General features: G+C 37.0%; 1 pseudogene; it reads left to right on the top strand.

The window, feature by feature from the left end:
• Nucleotides 1-16,577: 16,577 nt before the first annotated feature.
• LOC150034958 (uncharacterized) lies at nucleotides 16,578-20,079 on the top strand (annotated as a pseudogene).
• The last annotated feature ends 2,691 nt before the right edge of the window (nucleotides 20,080-22,770 follow it).

The following is a 22,770-nucleotide window of genomic DNA, read 5'->3' on the forward strand; positions in this document are numbered from 1 at the left end:
AAGAACTCGGTTTATTGGAAGGACCAAAAATCAATTGTTCATTAGTGGATCAGTAGAGACTTAAGGAGCTAGATGTATTATAGGGGTAAAATAATAAGTTTGAAGGATCGACTTACTTATCTTGGTTAAATTAAGTGGACATAAATATATCTATAATGAGGAGAGTACAATTGCTAGACTTTAGTAGAGTGTCTCGGTAGTTAACGAATGTTAGTTAATTTGATTAAAAGTGTTTAGCTGATTAATCTTGGATCGTTGGAGCTCGTGATTTAGATCTATTAAGTTCCCTCTACTAGCTCATAATGGATTAAACCTTAGAATAGTAAGTCGAGATTATTTGAAATGTTAAAATTCAGGCTAGGGTTTGGATTATAATATATGATATAGCTAACGTTTAGTTTTCAAATTAAACAAATTTGTAGAGTTAAAAATATTTAAATATGATTTGGGTGTTTTATTAATATAATATTTGATATCAAATTAATTTTAAATTAATTAAATGGATTGTTTAATTATTTATTTAAAATTAATTTTAATTTTAATTTTTCAAAATTAAATTTAGAAATTAATTTTATTTTTAATTAAGTTGACTTGTTTAAATTAATTTAAATTAAATTAAATAAATAAAATTAAAAAACAAATAGAAAGTGAGATTATCTCACATTTCTATTTGAATTACACCTCATTAGTGTAATTTTATTTATCAATTTGTGGAAAAATGAACTTGCATGCTAAATTACTAAAATTAATAAAATTAATGTACTTAATATTTTTTTTATCCAAATTGCTTTTGCTTTCATATTTGTAACTCTATCACCAATCATAATGTAACGACCCAACTTTTCTAACTTTTACTAGGGGATGACTACTATATACATGCATAAACTTAAAAACAAACCCTTTGCAACTTGAAGCCAAGGAATAACACTTTTTATAAAGTATGAAATTTGCATATTGATAAATGTTCAAATAACATAAACCTTTATTCGGGATACTCCTAAACATAAATTTAAAATAAAAAAAACAATTAAAGACTTCAAATGTCTATGTACTAAAACTAGAACATGGAAACATGGGAAAACATATGCGAAAGCATCAATCTAGTTCCATTGGCATTGTCACAGATTATTCTTATCATTCGTCGATCTATCCTTGTCTTTACCTAAAAAACATATCATAGGAAATGGTGAATATAAAAATACTTAGTAAGTGACCCATTACCGGGGCCAGCTACATGAACCTGCAAGCTCTTCTTATCATAACCATAGTGTACATCATAACATAAACACAGGTAGCAAACCTATAGGAACACAAACATAGGGAGTGATCCTAAAGGGTCACAAACATATGCATAAGTATAAGTAGTAATCTCATAGGAACACACAGTCATAGGCATAAGTAGTGAACTCGAGTGTTCACAAGCATAGGAAATACATAGCCCGATAGGGAAGATAACAATCACGACCTAATATAACATGCACCAAACAATCAATCGACCTCATATCATAATTATATAGAATCTTCATTTTCTTTCAGCCCCACTACCAAGATTCTTGAAGCATAAGTAGTGAACTCGAAGGTTCCTGAAGCTTTAGTCCTGCTGCCAAAGGAACCTTCCATAGATAGGGCTTAGTTTAAATTTCACGGTGTATTCTAGGACCTTCCCTTTCTTTTATTTGTACTCTTTTATCTTGGGCTTCTTGAACTTAATGACATCAGAATCTTCATTTTGCATATGTTTTCCTTAGTTTATTTACTTTCCTCTATTTCTTCTTAATTGTCACTTGTATGCATTGAAGTTGCTTTCATATTTCCCTTTTTTTTTTGTGCATGCTAAGATAACCACAATGATGATACTATACAAACCAACTCTACAGACCCATTAGGATTACATTGATTGCAAACTTTACACACTTCTTAAAGTTTTGCATCTCAACTCTTTATGTTAGCAAATTTTGAATCAAACCTATTTTTCAAATTTTTTCTAAATCAACCTGGTATTTGATTTTCAGCAACGAGGACCTTACTAACGGCCAAAATTTGGGGGATGGAAGAGGTTTGATTCGATGAAATCAAAGCATTTAGGATTGCACAAAAAGAAAATGCCAACTCCAATGTAATCACAAGGAAATCCAGCCTAGTAAGAGTTGAGTTGTGAATGATACTCACCCATAGTTGAATGATTCATATGACATCTGTGCGCACAAGCCAAAATGAAAATGAGTATTCATGATTAACAAGCACAAAAATTTTTGAATAAAAAAGCTAACTAAAATATTAGTGCAGGGGGATACCTAGCAACGATAAGAGGTGAGTTGAAATTGACACTCACCCGTAGTTGGGTTATCCACATGACATCCGTAGAGATAAGCCAAAATGAAAATGAGTAACTAAGTTCAGTGTGCTAGAAAAGACAAAAAAAACTTCGAAATTTCATCAAGCATATTACTAGAGAGACAAAACCAAGTTGATTTAAGAAAAAAAAATGAAGAAAACAAGTTTGAGACTAAGACATGCTAAACATACAGTATGATACATTGCCCTAGGAAGTGAATAAAGCATGTCAGTAGACAAATGTCCTTGGTTATCAAAATTTGTAAGAGTATCCTGAGAGGTTAGACAACACATAGAAAGTAAGAATTTTACATGAGGGATGATTTTAAAATGTACTTGAAAACAAGCATTATTCTAAATTTAGGGGTGTGATAATTTGTAGTTCTACAAGTTATTGTTCTTAATGTTAGAATATGTAAAAGAATCTGGTAACAAAAGCATTAGAGTTAATGAAAAATTGAGCAAAATTACTTTCCATGTGTTCATTAAATTGAAAAGAGAGCGTAAGTGAAAATTATATCACTGATGCGTTTATTTTGCAAGAATACAAACAAAAATCAAAGAAAGGATTCGTGCACTGAGTCCAAAGAAAAAACATATACCAAAGGTGAAAGGAATCAGTGAAGGTTCTACAGTAGAAGTGGGGATCATTCCCAATTTTTGTTTTCACAAAATTGTATATTACAGAACAGAGACAAAAGATTATGCATTATAAACTAAAATTACAGCATGATGAATTTGAGAAATAGGGAAGAAAATTGGCATGATGAATTTGAGAAATAGGGAAGAAAATTGGCATACCCTTAAAACTCAATTTTCTTTGCATAGTCCCTCGATCCACGAACATGAACACTGTGCTCTCCAAAATTGAAAAACCAAATGAGCACCACCACTTGAGAACCTTCTCGTATTCTCTTGGGAATGAGAATACGCGGGAATAGTGGGCTCTGCACAATCTTGGAAAAGTGAAAGAGGATGAGAGGAAGAAGAAGAAAATTTTTGTCTCTGTCAAATCCAAGAAAGGAGAAGCCAGTGTGAAACCATCTCTCACGTAACGCCTCAACCCCACTTGTGATAGAGAGGAAAAGTAGGAGGGTGTTATTTTGTTGACTCCCTCATTTAAATTAATTCATTAAATTAAATTAAATAATTCCTAAATATATAAATATAACAACCAACTTATTATATATATAACTATGTGTTATATAAAATATAACATATAACGTATAGTTTGTATTTTCTCTCATCATTACATGATGTTTAATATAAATCATATTTATACTAAATTCAATTATATGAATCTGATCTATATAACTAATATTTGAATCATATTTAAATATTTAATTCCTCTCAAAATAAACTTTATATTATAATATATCAAATACATTATATTAATTATATAACAAAGAATAAATTTAATTAATTATATCACATATAATTAATTCCCTCTATTAATTTGAACAATTCAAATTAATCCAAACCTTAATTTTCAATAATTTCTATTGAGTTATGGAGGGGACCTGATAGACCCGTAGATTGAAGCTTCAATGACACTTGGATAATTAATGAAACTCTTTAATTAAACTACCCAATATCCATTAATCGTCGGTCAATCCACTAACGATAGACAGCTGTACTCTTCATACTACAAATATATTTCTATGTCCATTGAATATAACCAGTCAAAAGTACGATGACCATTCACAAATTGCTCATAAGTATAGCTGGATCAAAATTATCGTTTTACCCCTATAGTTACATCTCACTCTTTAAATACCACTGATCCTTCTGATGAACAATAATTCATAATCTAACTATGACTAATTCCCTTTAGGGCTAGAAGAGGGTGTGGCCATATTGTTCAAGCCCCAGAATCAACCCTTATTGAAGGAATTTATCTATTTATCCCGACATTAGGGAAGAAGTGAATTCCGTCTTGTATAGTCGTGTTCTCAACTTCCTAATCAGACGAATCCCTAAAATGGTAAGCTTATTGGATCGGCAATCTTGCCAATCTCACCCATACAAATCAATGAACCACCTTCACAGGTAGGAGTTCACAACTCACTCAGGATTCAGGTCATATCATCTATGGTCATCCTAGTCAAATGTAAGTCTCTACTATGAATGAAGTTATATAATGAGACCAGTCATTTCATGGTTCAGTCTTATACAAACAACTTTGTAATAGGATACCCCCACTGATAGCTGGTAGAAATACAAGTTATTGTAGCATTTTATTTAGAATTATGACGGCTAACAAGTAGAATATGCGGTGATTATACTAAGAATTTATGTGAAAAATGAGCTTGCATCGATCAACATTGAAATTCTCGGCTAACCCAATATTATGCGTTATTTTGTGTTAAAATGTCTATTTTTGTTACTATCGCTGGAATGAATCGCATGCGCTAAAGCCAGACTATCGCAAAGTCGATCGTATGCGGTGAATCCCAGACCATCGCAAAGTTGATCGCATGCGTTTATCGCATGGAGGTTGTGGCTACAGAGTAATAACCATTTTAGAAGGATGATCACAATGTAGGTGGAATGCGTTGGTACTTCGGGAAAAACAAGCATGAACGCATACTTTGGGAGTATAAAAAAGGTGATGTTGACATTTCACCTACCACACCAAAAGTGGCAGTGATTCAAAGTAGGACCATCAATGCTGTCGACGATTGAGGTCTATAAATAGAGCCTTATAGCCTAAATTCAAGGCATCCAAGCTTCTGCCTTAAGGCAGATCCTTGTGATCATAGACTAGAGCATAAGAAGACATTCTTTGAGAATTCTTCATTCCTTCAACCCATTCCGAGTGATGACTAGAGCTTTGCCGGAGATAGATCTCGAGAGAGACTACTTCACCGCCCATCCATCGTACCACTGACAGCCTTGACATAGATCTGATGGAAGCAAGAGATTGCCTACATCTAGCCCTCCATCTCACGTTTATCTTTGTATTGTATTACATTTTAGCTTAAGACATTAATACATTTTGTAATCAATGCATCTCTTTATTTTCCTTTGACACCATCTTCATTATCTTCTTCTTTATCATCCTTTACTTTCACTGCAACGAACTAAGTAAGATTACAAGCGCTTTCACATACTCAATCATGCAGCATAGAGATATGAAGCATGTAGCAAACCAGCGAGAGGTCTGCGTTGCACGAGTATAGTGAATTAATCCTCTTTGCTTAGTGTGAGGGTAGTAGCGCTTGTCTATGAGCGATCGCAATGCTTTTCTATGAGCTGATCAACGGCGACTAACTACCCAAGAGGGTAAGTAGTGGAACTCACTAAGAAAAGTAAGCAGTGTGCCTAGAGATAGGAATAATCTTATGTTCAACACAACCATGGGTTATAGAGATATAAGCATGCGGCTGACCACCAAGAGGTGTGCAGCGCGTTAGTGTGGCGAGCTGGGATTGCCCTTGCAATCAAGCTTAGTGATGTGGTGAATTTATCCCCTCCACCATTTTATCTATTTTTTCATTCATCTTATTACGCGTTAACAGTTTTTGCATCTCTACCAACTCCCATAGTCATACCTCCATTGCTTAATCTGTTTAGTTAGGAGTAGGAGTAGCGCATAGTCTTTTAACTTCCTCAATCTTTTATTCATCGCCTCAAACACATTACTTCGTAACATTTAGTTACAAGTCCCTGAGTTCAACCTTGAATCATCTTGAGAAACTTGCGTTCTCGTTATACTTCGCAAGAATGCAAGAAAACTTATGGTAGGAACGCATGGTCATCGCATACATTCTTAAGTACATATTGATATTTCTCAGTCTAATGCATGACCATCGACGCATGGAGATCAATGCGTAGCATAAGAACATGCATATTTACTCTCCTTTTTCCATCCATCGTATCGCAAAGCTATGGAGATCAATGCGTAGCATAAGAATTAAGACAAGAGTTAAGTTGAATATGACACGCACCCGAAGTTGGATGCCTGCATGACATGCATGGGGGCAAGCCAAAACAAAGAGCGTAACAAGGTTCAACGCCTCAAACTAATAATGTATCGCAAAGCTAGGAATTTTTTTAAATGAACGCATTGTAAAAAGCTAAAAGCAAAGTTGCTTGAAATGAGTAAAAAGTTTTTGAGCAGAGGCTTGCAAGATTTAAACTTAGAAAAGATCTCTTTGAAGAAGTAACCAAAGTTGAGAAGAGTGTTGCTGCCAAGGTTAGAGGTACGAGTGAATTATATTTTGATAAGCTAGTCATCGCAGAGGAAAAGCCAGAGGGTGAATTTTGAATTTCCTAAGTATAAGGCATGCTTGAGGACAAGCATGATTCTATGTTTGGGGGTGTGATAGCTGGTAGAAATATAAGTTATTGTAGCCTTTTATTTAGAATATGAAGGCTAACAAGTAGAATATGCGGTGATTATACTAAGAATTTATGTGAAAAATGAGCTTGCATCGATCAGCATTGAAAATCTCAGCTAACCCAATATTATGCGTTATTCTGTGTCATAATGTCTATTTTTGTAGCTATCGCAGGAATCAATCGCATGCACTGAAGCCAGGCTATCACAAAGTCGATCGCATGCAGTGAATCGTAGACCATCGTAAAGTTGATCGCATGCGTTCATGGCATGGAGGTTGCGGCTACAGAGTAATAGCCATGATCGAAGGATGATCGCAAGGTAGGTGGAATGCGTTGGTACTTCGAGAAAAACAAACATGAACACATACCTTAGGAGTATAAAAAAGGTGATGACATTTCACCTACTGCGCCAAAAGTGACAGTGATTCAGAGCAGGACCATCAATGCTGTTGGCGATTGAGCTCTATCAATAGAGCCTTAAAGCCCAAATTCAAGGCATCAGAGCTTCTACCTTAAGGCAGATCTTTTTGATCACATATTAGAGTTTGAGAAGACATTCTTTGAGAGTTCTTCATTCCTTCAACCCATTCCAAGTGACGATCGGAGCTTTGCGGGAGATAGATCTCGAGTGAGACTACTCCACCGCCCATCAATGGCACCATCGGTAGCCTTAACACAATCTGATGGAAGCAAGAAATTGCCTATATCTACCCCTCCATCTCTCTTCTATCTCTGTATTGTATTACATTTTGGCTTAAGACATTAATACATTTTGTAATTAATGCATCTCTTTATTTTCCTTCAACACCATCTTCATTATCTTCTTCTTTATCATCCCTTACTTTCATTACAACGAACTAAGTAAGATTATAAGTGCTATCGCATACTCAATCATGTGGCATAGAGATATGAAGCATGTAGCAAACCATCGAGAGGTGTGCGTTGCACGAGTATAGTGAGTTAATCCTCTTTGCTTAGTGTGAGGCTGTAGCAATGCTTGTCTATGAGCGGTCACAATGCTTGTCTATGAGCTTATCAGTGGCGACTAACTGCCTGAGAGGGTAAGTAGTGGAACTCACTAAGCAAAGTAAGCAGTGTTCCTACAGATAGGAATAATCTTATGTTCAACACAACCATGCGTTATAGAGATATAAGCATACGGTTGACCACTGAGAGGTATGTGACGCGTTAGTGTGGCGAGCTAGGATTACCCTTGCAATCCGGTTTAATGATGCGGTGAATTTATCCCCTCCACCATTTTGTCTATTTTTCCATGCATCTTATTATGCTTAACAGTTGCCACGTCTCTACCAACTCTTGTAGTCATACCTCCATTGCTTAATCTTTTTAGTTAGGAGTAGGAGTAGTGCATAGTCTTTTAACTTCCTCATTCTTTTATTCATCACCTCAAACACATTACTTCGCAGCATTTAATTACCAGTCCCTGAGTTCAACCTCGGATCATCCCGAGAAACTTTCATTCTCGTTATACTTGGCGAGAAAGCAAGAAAACTCGTGGCAGGAACGCATAGTCATCACATACATTCTTAAGTGCATATTGATATTTCTTAGTCTAACGCATGACCATCAATGCATGGAGATCAACACATAGCATAAGAACATGCATATTTACTCTCCCTTTTCCATCCATCACCTGCTCACATGTCTCCACATGAATGATCAGGATCATATCATTTGTATCACATTACAACACTATCACATCTACAAAGCGGGTCGTATCCGTAGTGTCATCAGGATAAGGACCCAATCTTATCTATCTACTATAGACCGTTTAGGTTATTATTTAAATATGATCCACTTGTATGTCTCTACGTACATGTTTAAATTATATAAAATAACCTTGAATCTTAGTTTAGTGGATTGAGTGTATGCTCATAAAATAACAATTATTTTATTGGTAACAATTTATTTATACAATGTTTACAAATTATGAGAATACAAGAGATTTAGGACACTAATCTCAACAATCTTCCACTTGTCCTAAAGCTCAGGGAGCCTAATGTACGATACAAATTAAGTAAAAAATACGATAAACTAGGGCATACATTATACCATAGTAACATCTCCCACTTGCCCTAGATAAAATGCCACATGTACTGTAGACCTAGACTTTCTAGATGAGCCTCAAACACTTTAGTCGTGAAAGTCTCTGTAAACAGATAAACAACGTTGTGCTACGAAGCAATCTTCATGACAATAACGTCCCTCGATGCCCAATATCCTGAATCAAGTGATATTTTCGCTCAATGTGTTTGCCTCAATGACTACTAGGTTCTTTAGTATTTTCCATAGCATCATTGTTATCACAATAAAGTGTGATGGGCAAAGACATATTTGGAAAAACTTCCAAATCAGTAAGAAACTTCATAAGCCAAACAACCTCTTTAATAGCTTCACAAGCAGCTACATATTCAGCTTCCATAGTGGAGTCTGCGATACATCCTTGCTTGATGCTTTGCCAAACTATAGCTCCTCCATTCAAAATAAACACTGACCCTAATGTGGATTTTTTAGAATCCCGATCAGTTTGAAAGTCCGAGTCTATTTATCCTGTAAGGATCAAATCTTTATCTCCATACAAAAGCATATAGTCCCTCGTTCTCTAAAGGTACTTGAGGATTTTTTGACCACTATCCACTGATCTAATCTTGGATTGGATTGATATCGACTGACAATACCTACAACATAGTAAATGTCAAGTCTGATACATAATATTGCATACATAAGGGTACAGGGTGCATAGGGAATTCGTCTCATTGCCTCAACATCTTGAGCATTATTAGGACGTTGTTCCTTAGACAATACAATTCCATGCCTGAAAGGTAACAAACCTATCTTAGAATCATGCATCGAATATTTGACAAGCATCTTGTCAATATATGATGCCTAAAACAAGGCCAACCTTTTGTTGTTACAATTCCTAATGATCTTGATCCCTAGAAAAACTATGTCTCTCCAACATCTTTCATTTGGAATTGGGCGGCCAACCATTTCTTTACATCAGTTAGAAAACCTTCATTATTCCCAATGAGTAGGATATCATCCACTTATAGTATGAGGAAAGCTACTGAGCGCTAATGATTTTCTTGTAAACACAAGCTCATCATCATTCGATCAAAGCCACAAGATTTGATCGCAGCATTAAATCTTATATTCCAAGATCGAGATGCTTGTTTCAGTCCATAAATGAACCGATTAAACTTGCAAACCCTTTTCTCTCTATCTTGTTGAATGAATCCTTCTGGTTTATTCACGTATAAGGTCTCTTTAAGTTACCATTGAAAAAGGTAGTCTTGATGTCTATTTTCCATATTTCATAGTCATAATATATGGCTATGGACAAGAGAATTTTGATTGACTTTAACATGACAACAGATGAAAAAGTTTCTTCATAGTCCACTTCTTCAACCTGGGTATAACCCTTTGCCACAAGTCTAGCTTTAAAGGTTTGTACTTTTCCATCTACACCTCTTTTCCTCTTGTAGATGCAATTACAACCTATAGGTTTTACCCCATTAAGTTGATCTACAAGCTCCTAGATAGAATTGAAGTACATAGACTACATTTCTTAATTCATGACTTTAACCCATTCATCCTTGTCAACATCTTCCATTGCTCGTTTATACGATAATGGATCCACAACCCCATTATCAGTTATGATGTCTTGGGCTTCTGTTAAACCGATGTAGCGTATAAGTGGGTTCATAACCTTTGCACTATGCTAAGACAATCTCAACTCTTGAGATGGATGTGAATGATTGGATGAACCAACATCAACAACTCTTGTTGATGTATCAGTCTCTTCAACAACTTTGTTGAAGTATTAGTAGATTCATTAGAAGTTTTACTTAAAACTATCTTACTCCGTGGTTTATGTTCCCTTATATGGTCTTCTTTCAAGAAGGTAGCATTTGTCGATATAGACACTTTATTCTCACTTGGATCATAGACGTATCCAACTCTCGTTTCCTTGAGGTAACCTACAAATAGGCATACTTTTGAACGAGGTTCCAACATTTTGGGGTTTTCCATTATTACATGGATTAGACATCCCCAAACTCTGAAGTGGCATAAACTACCTTGACGACCTCTCCATAACTCACAATGTGTTTCAGAAACATTCTTTGAGAGAACATTGTTCAAAATATAAAAAGCAGTCTTTGCTGCACATCCCCAAAATGAGTAAGGAAGTTGAGCATAGCTCATCATCGACTGAACAATGTCCAACAGCATTATGTTTCTCCTTTTTGATACACAATTCTGTTGAGGTGTACTTGGGGCTGAGAGTTGGGATGTAATTCCATATTCTATCACATAGTCTTGGAATCTTAAGTTCATACTCTCCACCACGATCAGATCGTAGTGTAGTGTTTTTATCTTTTTATCTAATAAGTTTTCAACCTCAGTCTTGTACTCCTTGAACTTTTTAAGAACTTCAGATTTATGGTGCATTAGGTATAAATATCCATATCTAGAATAATCATATATGAAAGAGATGAAATATTCATACCCTCCTTGTGCTCTTACATTCATCGGACCACAAAGGTCTGAATGTATTAGCTCTAAGGTCTCTTTAGCTCTATAACCTTATCCAGTAAAAGGTCTTTTTGTCATTTTTTCCTCAAGGCATGACTCACATATAGGTAAAGAGTTTTCTTTTAAACCATTTAGAAGTCCGCTTTTCACCAATCTCTCAATCCCATTGAGATTAATGTGACTTAACCTTAGATGCCAAAGATGGCTGTCTTCTTTAGAAGAAACTCTCAGTCTTTTAATAGTTGTTGCCAGTTAGAACATTTTAGTATTTAACACGACTTTTGTAACTAGTGACCTTAGTACATACAAGTTACTTTCCATTGAACCAAAGTCTAGTTCCATTCCATTCTTTAAATAAACACTTTATTTAAGAGAATGATAAGGAATACTTTTGTTCAATCAAACAAGAAACTGAAATTAAGTCCCTCTTGATATGAGGTACTACATATACATCATCCAATAACACATATCGTTTCTTGTCCAAAAATAACTTAAGCCTTCCTACAACAACAACTAGATTCAAATCACATTTGAATATAAGGTAGGTCAAAGTTTAACTTTTCAAAGTCAAAAGTCAACTCTTTGACTTTTTACATCTTTGACCATTTCCATTATTTTCGAGCCTCTGAATATGAACGTATTCATATTCTTGATATTTAAATCATATTTAAATATTGAAGCTGTATCTCTAAACTGAAAAATCGACCATTATATCACATATACTTTTCGGTTTCTCTCTCTTCACCTAATTCGAACAATTCAAATTATTCTATCATACTGGTCTAAGTTTATTCCTTATGAGCTAGTAGGGGAACCTAATGGCCCTATAGATCATGGGCTCCAACGATCCGAGATTAGCTGGCTAAACTCTTTAGACGGAGCTAATCAACATTCGTTAACTAAGGGTCATTCCACTATAGTCCCGTAGTTGCACTCCCCTCACTATAGATATATTTATATCCATTTGATATAACCATGATTAGTAAGCTAATCCTTCCCAGGTTGTTTGTAATCTTGACTGGGTCATAAAAACCGTTTTACCCCCAAGACTACATCTTGTTCCTTAAGTTGACCATGATGCAGCGTTGGCATTCTCAACAACCAATCAACGCGAGATTATCCCGGCAGACAAGCGCATGGCTCTATAAATAGAGCCTCAGCACAGTAAAGTGACATATAGCGAGCAAGATGGAAAAGCCTAACTTTTACAGGGAACCTTCTATTCCAAAACTCCAAATCCCCATATAGAAGGTCACCGAAGAATTTTCCTGAGAAGAAAGTTCACCAATCCACTCCACTAGTCACATCATGCTGACAAGATTTCACCATCAATCCATTTTATCAAGAGATTAACATTAATCTCACAACCATTCCGTTCTCTCTATATTATCATTTTTAGAACATCGTTAACTAAGATATTAGTTAAATTTGAATCTAAACGATTTACTAATTGAATATTATCATCATATTCATCTCCATCTTTATCCATGTTCATCCATCTTTCATTTCCTTGCTCATGAGTCACTAAACCCCCAAGGGATAGGGGAAGGTTAATCAAATGACTTAATCCATGCCGTGAGATGTTATCGAGTTTGGTTAACATAGGCGTAAAGGCATACTCACTTGTGAAAGAAGAGTTGAGTATGATAATCAACTTCTCGAAAGAGAAAGGTGATAGAACTTGTTAAGCAAAGCAAGAAGTACTTCTAGAGGTAGAAATAACCTTGCGTTCTATAACGCTTCTCTTTTTCACATCATAGAGATATGACTAGTGTGGTAACAACCGAAAGGTGTAAGCCAATGAGAAGTAAGAACCACGATCGCATCTATTTTATGGATTAATAATTTCCAAATAGCCTTCCCCCTAACCCCTTCATCTTCATAAAAACTTGTCGCATTGCTCATCGATTCACATCCTACATTTATTAAGCTTTCTGATACATCGCCTTCTATTAACACATTTTCATTATCGTATTACCAAAATCAACGCATCTTTATTATTATCGCATGATTCATCACTTTACAACACGATCGCTCAAATCCCTGTGTTCGACCATAGGTCATCCTAAGATACTCATTGCTAGGTTATACTTGGCTTATCAATGAGAAAACTTGTGATCAACGCACGACTCTTGAAATTGTTTGCACACAACCATTATGGCATACTCTCAGTAACTTCAAGAATAATGCATCCTTTTACGACACAACAAACTTCCACCAAATGAGATTGCTTATTATTGCCAAACATTTGTTTCATTGATGTTTCTTGATTTGAGAGAAAATTTTCCAACTCATCGATAGAAGGTTGATTTACTTAACTGTATCAAAGAAATAAATGACATAAACTCCTTTATGAAGTAAATCAAACACGAGGATTTCCATGAGTAGTGAAGGGATTGTTCCAAATTCCAGTTGAATTGAACATAAAAAAATACAGTCTTAAACGAAAACTAACAAGTTATACTTATATAGAAATTACAACATGCTATAAAGAACTCTAGGGATAGAGTATGTGTACCTTGAAGAACCAATCTTCAAGAATCCCTCGAATGAAGTCCAATGCATCCAAAAACAGCAACACTCGAACGCAACAAACGACTAACAGCTCCTCGAATCCAATCGAGTCTAACTCGATTCACAAACAGAGTAAGGACACCACCACAATGGTAAACTTGGTATTCTTGATGTGAGAATCCAAAAGTTGTGGGCTCTGTCTGATCTTGTCTTGAGGAAGAGACTAGAGGTCTACGATCGAGTAGACGATCAAGCAAGTGGGAGATAAGAAGTTGGTCTATCGCATAGACGATGTGCTCGATCATTTAGTAAATGACAACTTATCGTATAGACTTAGCCACTCGATTGTGTAGCAACGATCAGTTGAATGACTATCGTATAGTCAACTCTACACGATCGTTTAGTCTATGTGAACACTATCGCTTAGTGAAACTATTTCACTTGATAGCTTGTCTCCGCGAGTATTTTCCGAATGAAGCAACTTCTAATTTTAGGAAACAAATTTTCCTTTTATCTTACGGTTACTATAAAATTACTAATAACCTCAAACTCAATTAGTTATTAGAGAAAAAGATTTAATTATCATATAATTAATATATTATAAACAAATATGATAAACAACTTACCATACCTATAGCTTTAATATTTCATCTCATGAAACATATAAACCATAGCTCTTTTTCTATTTTATGGTACTTAATGCAAATCATATTTACATTAATTCCTCCACTTGATGTATCTCATACATCACACCAATTATATCACATAATTGAATTTCCTCTTGTTAATTTGAACACTTCAAACTGAGCCAAAAATCCGATCTCAACTTGAACCCATTGAGCTATCGAGGGAACCTTATGGACCTGTAGTTTGAATCTTCAACGGTACGTGAATAACTGACTAAACTCTTTAGTGTTTTGATCCATAATCCGTTAACTATCGAGCACTTCACTAAAGACCGACAGCTGCACTCTTCTCACTATAGATTTGTTTTTGTGTCCATATTAACCAATCAACAATGCGATAACCCTTCACAAACTGCTCGTAAGTACAGCTGGGCTAATTTACCATTTTCCCCCTGTAGTTACATATAACTCTTTAAGTACGACTGATTCCTTTAATGAACAATAAGTCATGGTCCTACTATGACTGGGTCCTCTCTTCCAAAAAGAGGGTGTGGCCACTATGTTCAAGACCTGGAATCAGCCCTTAAGGGAGAAATCTATCTACTTTCCCCTACTTCATGGAAGGAATGAATTCCGTCTTTGTGTAACTAAGTTCCCAGCTCCCGAATAAGACAAATCCCCAAAAAGGTAGGTTTGTTGAGTTGATAATTTGGCCACTCTCACCCATACTAATCAAAGGACCACCCTCATAAGCAGGAGTTCCCAAAACACTCAAGATTAAGGTAATGTCACATATGGTCATTTAAGTGAGATATAAGTCTCAATTATCAATTGTGTTATATAAGGAGACTAATTATATCGTGGTCCGGTCTTATACAAACTCTTTGTATAAGACACCTCCACTCGCATGTCTCCACATGAATGGTCAAAATCAGACCATCTGTAGTAGTTTACAACAGTTGTAAACCTTTACAAAGCGAGCCGTATCCATAGTATCACTAAGATAAGGTACCCCTCGATTATTCTTATACTACAGACCTTTTAGGTTATTACTTAAGGCATGATTCACTTGTATTTCTCATATACATGCTTAAATTTACATACAATAACCACGGTTCTTGGTTTATTGGATATGAGTAAATGGAAATAAAATAACTCTTATTTTATTAATAACAATGTGTACAAACTGTTTACAAAATACGAGACTCCGGGAGAATTAGGACACCAATCCTAATTATCTCCCACTTATCCTAATGCCTCAGGTGACCAATGTACAATACATGAAAAACCAGTACAATATACAATAAACTAGGGCATACTCTATACCCCAATATAGAGCTGGCGCAACTTGGTGGGCGCATGTGGGTGAAAGGCATAATAAATCTCGATGGAACAGAAAGCTGATGACGGTTGAATCCGAATTAAGTTAACAAGCTGCTAACGATAACAAGTACACTCAGCTTTTCGGTGACAAATATTCGGCGCATCAGTCAGAGAATTAAAACCATCCCATCTGTACAACCATAAGAGAGAAGCTGCCTTTCACCTCGAAGGCTCTATAAATACTGAAGACAACCTTCGAAAAAGGAGTTCGGATACTTAGATAATTTTCTCCATAGTTAGAATAGTCTTGTCCATAGTTTTCCTTTGTATTTTAAGGCGAAGCAAGAGAAGGGAAGAGATGCCGGAAGATCGCTCAAGGTAACTTGAGAGAGAAGTCGGAGGCGTAAAAAGCAAAAAGCGGGCCGACTCTCGTGAGTGCGAGACTATCTTTTGAACAATAGTAGAAAAGAAAGTGTAAAAGCCTGGTAAGCAAGAGATTGCTACCATGTTCTTTATTCTCTTCTTGCATTGTTATTTTGTATTTCAACTTTACATTCATACAATGGAAGTTCTTATTCTACATCTGTTCTGTCACACCCTCTCCTAGACTACTTGCTAGCTTAGTCAGGGAGATGGCGTGACAACTTGGTATCAAAGCGGTTAGCTCCATGGGGAATGAGACAGAGCAGTTAGTGCTTAGAAGAATCTAGGAAGTAAATAGTTATACGTTGAGTCAGTTCAGATAGAACTAGCATAGTATGGTCCAAGTATGGATAAGAGTGAGTCCAGTCAGGACTAGAATGTGGGTAGAAGTTTAGTATCATGCATCTAAGTTAAGTATCTATAGCATGTCTGATGTGTTGATATGTTATAGGAGTCATGCCACCACGTACCAGCAAACGACGCAAGTAGAATCAGGACGGGACGCAGGATCCTACCCAAGGTCAATCTGAAAGAGGACCCAGTACCCCGAGAGTTCAGACTGGAGCAGGAAACGAGTAGTTTTTTAGATCTGCACAGAAGGTAGGTAGGCTAAATAGAGCAGGGCCTAGTGATCCGGAAAAGATGTATGGAATAGAACGACTGAAGAAATTAGGAGCCACAGTGTTTGAGGGTTCCACAGATCCAGCCGATGCTGAGGTTTGGTTAAATATGCTTGAGAAATGCTTCGATGTGACATGCTATCCTTAGGAGCAAAAAGTTAGATTGGCCACATTCCTGCTGCAGAAGAAAGCCGGTATGGTGGAAATCCATATTAGCCAGGCGCAGCGATGCACGTACATCAGACTGGCAGACTTTCAGAGGCATATTCGAAGACAAGTTTTATCCCAGCATATACTATGAGGCAAAGAAAGATGAGTTCTTGGGGCTGAAGCAAGGGTCACTTTCAGTGGCCGAGTACGAGAGAAAGTATACTGAGCTTTCACGGTATGCTGATGTGATAATGGCATCTGAGAATGACAGGTGTCGAAGGTTTGAAAGAGGGCTGCGTTTTGAGATACGTACCCCGATTACAACTATTGCTAAGTGGATGGATTTTTCTCATTAGTAGAGACTGCCCTACATGTGGAGTAGAGTATAACAGAAGAGAAGTCAGTAGTGGAGCCTAGTCGTGGGGCTTCAATAGCTAGTGGTTTTTGAGGTCGTGAGCAGTGCAGGTTCACACCTGGAGTGAATATTTCAGGTCGTCAAGACTTTAAGCGTCGGTCTGGTGGCCAGTCATCGAGGCAGATGAGTTCAGGTAGTGTCTATCAGAGGCAGAGCTAGAGAGCACCCAGTCAGTCTGCTAGTTCAGCAGCAAGACCGTGGATGGAGTCCGTTGCTAGTGAAACTAGGAGATCCCCATGTGCAAGTTGTAGCAGGAATCATCAGGGTCAGTGTCTTGTTAGTGTTAGTGTGTGTTACCAGTGTGGACAGCCAGGGCATTTCAAGAAAGTCTGTCCACAGCTGAGAGCAACAGTTCAGAAGGACCAGAGCGTTGAGTCCCACATAGTTGAGCAGTCGAGAGTCTTAGCAGTTGCAGGAGAAAGCACCAGCGGTGCAAAGTAGAAGGGAGTTGTGGGGAGACCTAGGCAGCAAGGAAAAGTCTACACTATGACTCAACAGGAAGCGGAGGATGCAACAGACGTGATTACTGGTACGGTTTTTATTTGTAATGTACTTGCACGTGTTTTATTAGATCCGGGTGCTACGCATTCCTTGAGTTATAAAGAGGAAGCGGTTCAGATCCTTGACAGAAAGGAGCAAGTTTTGAGGAACAAAACGATCCCACTTGTGAAGGTCATTTGGAGACATCACGGAGTGGAGGAGACAACCTAGGATTCAGAAGACCAGATGAGGAGGAGTTACCCGACACTCTTCACCTAAGGACTTCTAAATTTCGAGGACGAAATTTCATAAGGGGGAGGTAAGTTGTAAACCCGAGACTTTCCTTGGATTATTTGCTCTTGTCACACATTGTAGGATGTTGGATTTAAGGTATTGTTGTTCCATTGTTGAAGAGAATGGCAAAGCTTTTGGTTGAAGTTGTCTTTAATAATTTTGGAATTTATAAATAAAGAAAAGAAAAGAAAGGGAATAAAGAAAAATAAAATAAAATAAAAGGAAAAGGAAAAAGGGAAAAAAAGAAAGAAAATGAAAGAAATTGGAAACCCATTCGGTGCTTAGGGTTTAAAGTGAGAACCCATTCATTTCAGCCCATTTCTCCATCATTTCCCATTATATTTTCAGAGCATTTCGAGAGAGAGAGTGAAGGAAGAGGGAGAAGAAATTACTGCAGGTTGGAGGTTGAAGAAGGGAGGAAAAGCTCATGCAAGTGCAAGCATAGAAGAATTTGGGGTCAACCTACCTATTTCTGGTTTTTAAGTCGGTTTGAGCTACACAAGAAGAACTAAGAGGTGAGGCCTGACTTTCTTGAAAGTTAATCTATTTTCTAACAAATGTCATGAATGAAGCTTGAGCTAAATCTGATGTTAAGTTAATGGCTTTTGAAAAGGAAAACAGAGCACAGAATTTTCGTGCAAATCAGAAGGATATCTGCTTTTCTTTGGTTTTTCGAATATTCTGGGGCATACAGGTTGGATTAGAAGCTCAATTAGATATGGTTGGAAATATTATTCAATTTTCTATAACTTTCATGAAGAATTCGTGACTAAAAAATGACTAGAAGTAGGTTTAATTTCAGGAGAAAGGTAGAGGGTAGCAGAGAAGCATGAATCTGTATTTGCTGTGTTCGAGGGATTTCTGGACAAATACGTTGGGAATCTCGTTTTTATTCCTTCAGGTAAGTTGTAGAGAGTTCCAAAATAAAGAGTTTAATATATAGTACATTAATTTTAGTCAAGTATTGAGGAAGTTATGAGTATTGGAAGTTAGAGTATTGAATCTGGAAAATCTGGAAAGAAAATGTGAAGTGTGATTTTATTTCTAGAATTTAGAATTCATGAACATGGAAAGACAAGACGATTTATAGTTCTGATGCTTGGTTTCGGTTGTTTGACAGGCTAAGAGGAAATAGGCCGAGTCTACAAACCAAGGAACTAGCCAAGGCTGTGAGTGACAAAACAAATTTCAAAAATGATTTCTAAACTGTAATTTATGCTTAAATGGTTTACATGCTTGAATATGAACTTATGAATGATACATGATTTCTATGAATGGTTACAAGCATAAGTTTTGAGCTTAGATTTCTAATGAGGTTTATATACGAGCACGTGATTATTGACTTCCTGAAAAGTAGTTGAAACGATACCATTTAAGGTAAAGTATGTATTAGCGAGTACTGTTTAAAGATTTTTAGTTTTTCACGAGCAAGCCGAGTAAGCTTGAGTTTTACGAAAGATAAAGATAAGCAGGCATGTTTTAATGTTTTCATGTGGTGTTCTGAGACTTTTATTGACTACATGACTGAGATATTGACCCCGAGGCTATATGGTACCATGTGCACACAGGTTATATTCCATTGTTGACATTGAGTGTACTCCGTGACAACGATGCTGTCGGGAGTGCTGGGCGGGCCCTTCTACGATAAAGACGATGGGAGTGCTGGGCAAGCCTCAACACATCGTATAGCTAGTAAACGTTGGTTGCACTATGCATGCCCTACACAACGTTGATTTTTCATGTTAGTTAAAATGTTTTTTATACTTGATATACCTTGCTAGATTTTAATGACGTACTTGCGAAACATTTGAGAAAGCTTTTAGCGTTACACGTTTATGTTTAACGCTTTGATTGAATAGATTTATACGTTTAAAGGTATATCACGTGTTCTGATTTGCGGATTTACAGTTTTAAATTTAGTCACTCACTGGGCTTCGTAGCTCACTCTTTCAAAATGTTTTCCCACTTTTCAGGTAGAGATCAAGCTCCCGGTGCCTGATAAGTGCCAAAGTCTGTTTTCTCCTAAAAGCTTCCAGATCAAGCTTCATACGTGGGTGGAGTTGTACATTGTGTCTGTTTATATTGTAAATGTCTTTGTAAGAACTGGATAGTTTATGGTTGTGTAAGCACTAGATGTCGTGGTTGTGTAAACCCGAGTTAGATATGTTTTTGGTTGTGATATCTCTATCAGGTTATTTTCCAAATCGAGTTATGTCAGGACCGCACTTCATGTATGTCTAAAAGTTTTCAGGGATTCCGCTATGTTGTGTTACATGTAAAGTATTTTATATCTAAGATTAGTACGTTTATCAGGTTCAACGATCCAGCAGGGTCAATAGGTATCGTTAGAGGAGGGCGACGTCTATTGGCTTCACGCCATCTCCCTGACTAAGTTAGCAGGTAGTCTGGGAGAGGGTGTGACATGTTCACTCTCTTAACACGCTTGAATAGCTAAACTTATCAAATGGGTTGAGAACAATTAAGCTAACATTACCTAGGATCTTCATCGCATGCGATTATCTTGTTTTATGTTGTGCCCAAGACCCCTTTAGAGCTACTCAAGAGAGAGTCTAAAGAAAGAACCTGAAACTTGAGAGAGTTAGGTTAGAATCTAGACTCAAGAGAGTAAAATTAGATATGCATAAACAAGAGATAGAGACTTAGAAATAAGCTCTATTTGTCAACCTGCATCGCATGCACCCTAGAGATAGGTATGATATTATGTGGTCGCCTTATTTGTGTGTGTGTCATTTTGTCATTGCATAAATAAGAATAGAGGCTTATGTGTAGGTCCTATAGACTTATCGCATATATCACATGCGTTTTAGCATTAGAAGCCGTAGCATTCACATCGAGAGATGGTTTACTATTGTATGTGTGTTGCATGATCGCATAGCATGAACGCATCCTAGGAAGTGTTAGCCGAAACCCTTCTCAACCCGTTTACCGCATACTCATCGCATCTTCTGTTTTATCAACTCTTTCTAGAAAAAACAAACAAGGAAGAAGAAATGATCGCAACCCAAGAAGAAGAGCCAACGGAAAATGAAGAAAGAAAAACAACGCAACTGTCCTTGAAAGAACCACCAACAATAGAGTTAAAGACCCTACTGAATCACCTAAAGTATGCATTTTTTGGGGCAGAATGAAAAGCTGCCAGTCATTATTTCCTCTGAGCTTTATAAAGATCAGGAGAATGCATTGCTAAGCATTCTAAGAAAACATGTGCAAGCAATTGACTGGACGCTTGCAAACATTCGAGGAATTAGCCCCACATATTGTATGCACCGCATTCGTCTCGAAGAAAACCACAAGGCATCGATTGAACATCAGCGCAGACTCAACTCTGCGATGAAAGAGGTCGTTAAAAAGGAGATCATCAAATGGTTAGATGCGGGCATTATTTATCCGGTAGTAGACAACATGTGGGTCAGCCCTATGTAGTGCGTGCCAAAAAGGGTAGCTTGACGGTAGTCCCGAATGAAAATAATGAGATAATACCGCAAAGGATCGTCACCGAGTGGCGTATTTGCATGGACTATCACAAGTTGAATGTGGCAACGATGAAAGATCATTTCCCTTTACCATACATCTAGCCAGAAATGACTTTTACTGCTTTCTGGATGGATATACCATCTATAATCAGATTATGATTGCTCCAAAAGATCAGAACAAGACCACATTCACCTGCCCATATGGGACTTTTGCTTTTTGCCGCATGTCATTCGGCCTCTGCAATGTGCCGAGCACGTTCCAAAGGTGCATGATGGCCATCTTTTCAGAATATCTTGAGAACTTTGTTGAAATATTCATGGACGATTACTCTATCTATGGGCACACCTACAAAATCTTTCTGGCCAACCTGGAGAAGATACTGAAAAAATGTGAGGAGACGAAACTCGTTCTTAACTGGGAAAATGCCATTTTATGGTAAAGGAGGGCATTATGCTGGGGCACAAGGTATCTCAGGACGGGTTGGAGGTGGATAAAGAAAAAATAGAAGCAATTGAAAAACTCCCACCTCTAACAAGTGTAAAGGTTGTAAGGAGTTTCTTGGGGCATGCCGGATTTTATAGACGCTTTGTCAAGGACTTTTTGTAAATAGCATAACCGCTGAGTGGGTTGATGAAGGCTGACAGAAAATTTGATTTTAATGACAATTGCCTCAACGCATTCAAGATTTTGAAGAATGCACTGACAACTGCGCCTGTGTTAATTGCACCTAATTGGACACTTTCTTTTGAATTAATGTGCAATACAAGCGGGTATGTGATGGGAGCAACTCTGGCACATAAGAGAAAAACAATATTACATCCCATCGCATATGTGAGTAAGACGTTGAATCCTGCTCAGACTACCTACACCACCACAGAAAAAGAGTTACTTGCGGTAATTTTTGTATTGGAAAGAATTCGAGCATATCTGCTGGGAACAAAAGTGCTCATCCATACTGATCATTCGACAATAAAGTATTTAATGACAAAAAAAGATGCGAAGTTTAGGTTGATCAGATGGGTTCTCCTCCTCCAGGAATTTAACATAGAAATAATTGATCACAAGGGGAAGGAGAACCAAGTTGCGAATCACTTGTCCAGAGTGGAAAATCCTGAGGTTGACCGCAATAAGTCAAAGGTGAGTGCGATGTTCCCAGATGAGCAGCTGTTCCATATTGAAGAATTACCATGGTATG

This window comes from Benincasa hispida, chromosome 7 (assembly GCF_027475165.1).
Source record: "Benincasa hispida cultivar pf3 chromosome 7, pf3_genome.v1.1, whole genome shotgun sequence".
NCBI lineage: Eukaryota > Viridiplantae > Streptophyta > Magnoliopsida > Cucurbitales > Cucurbitaceae > Benincasa > Benincasa hispida.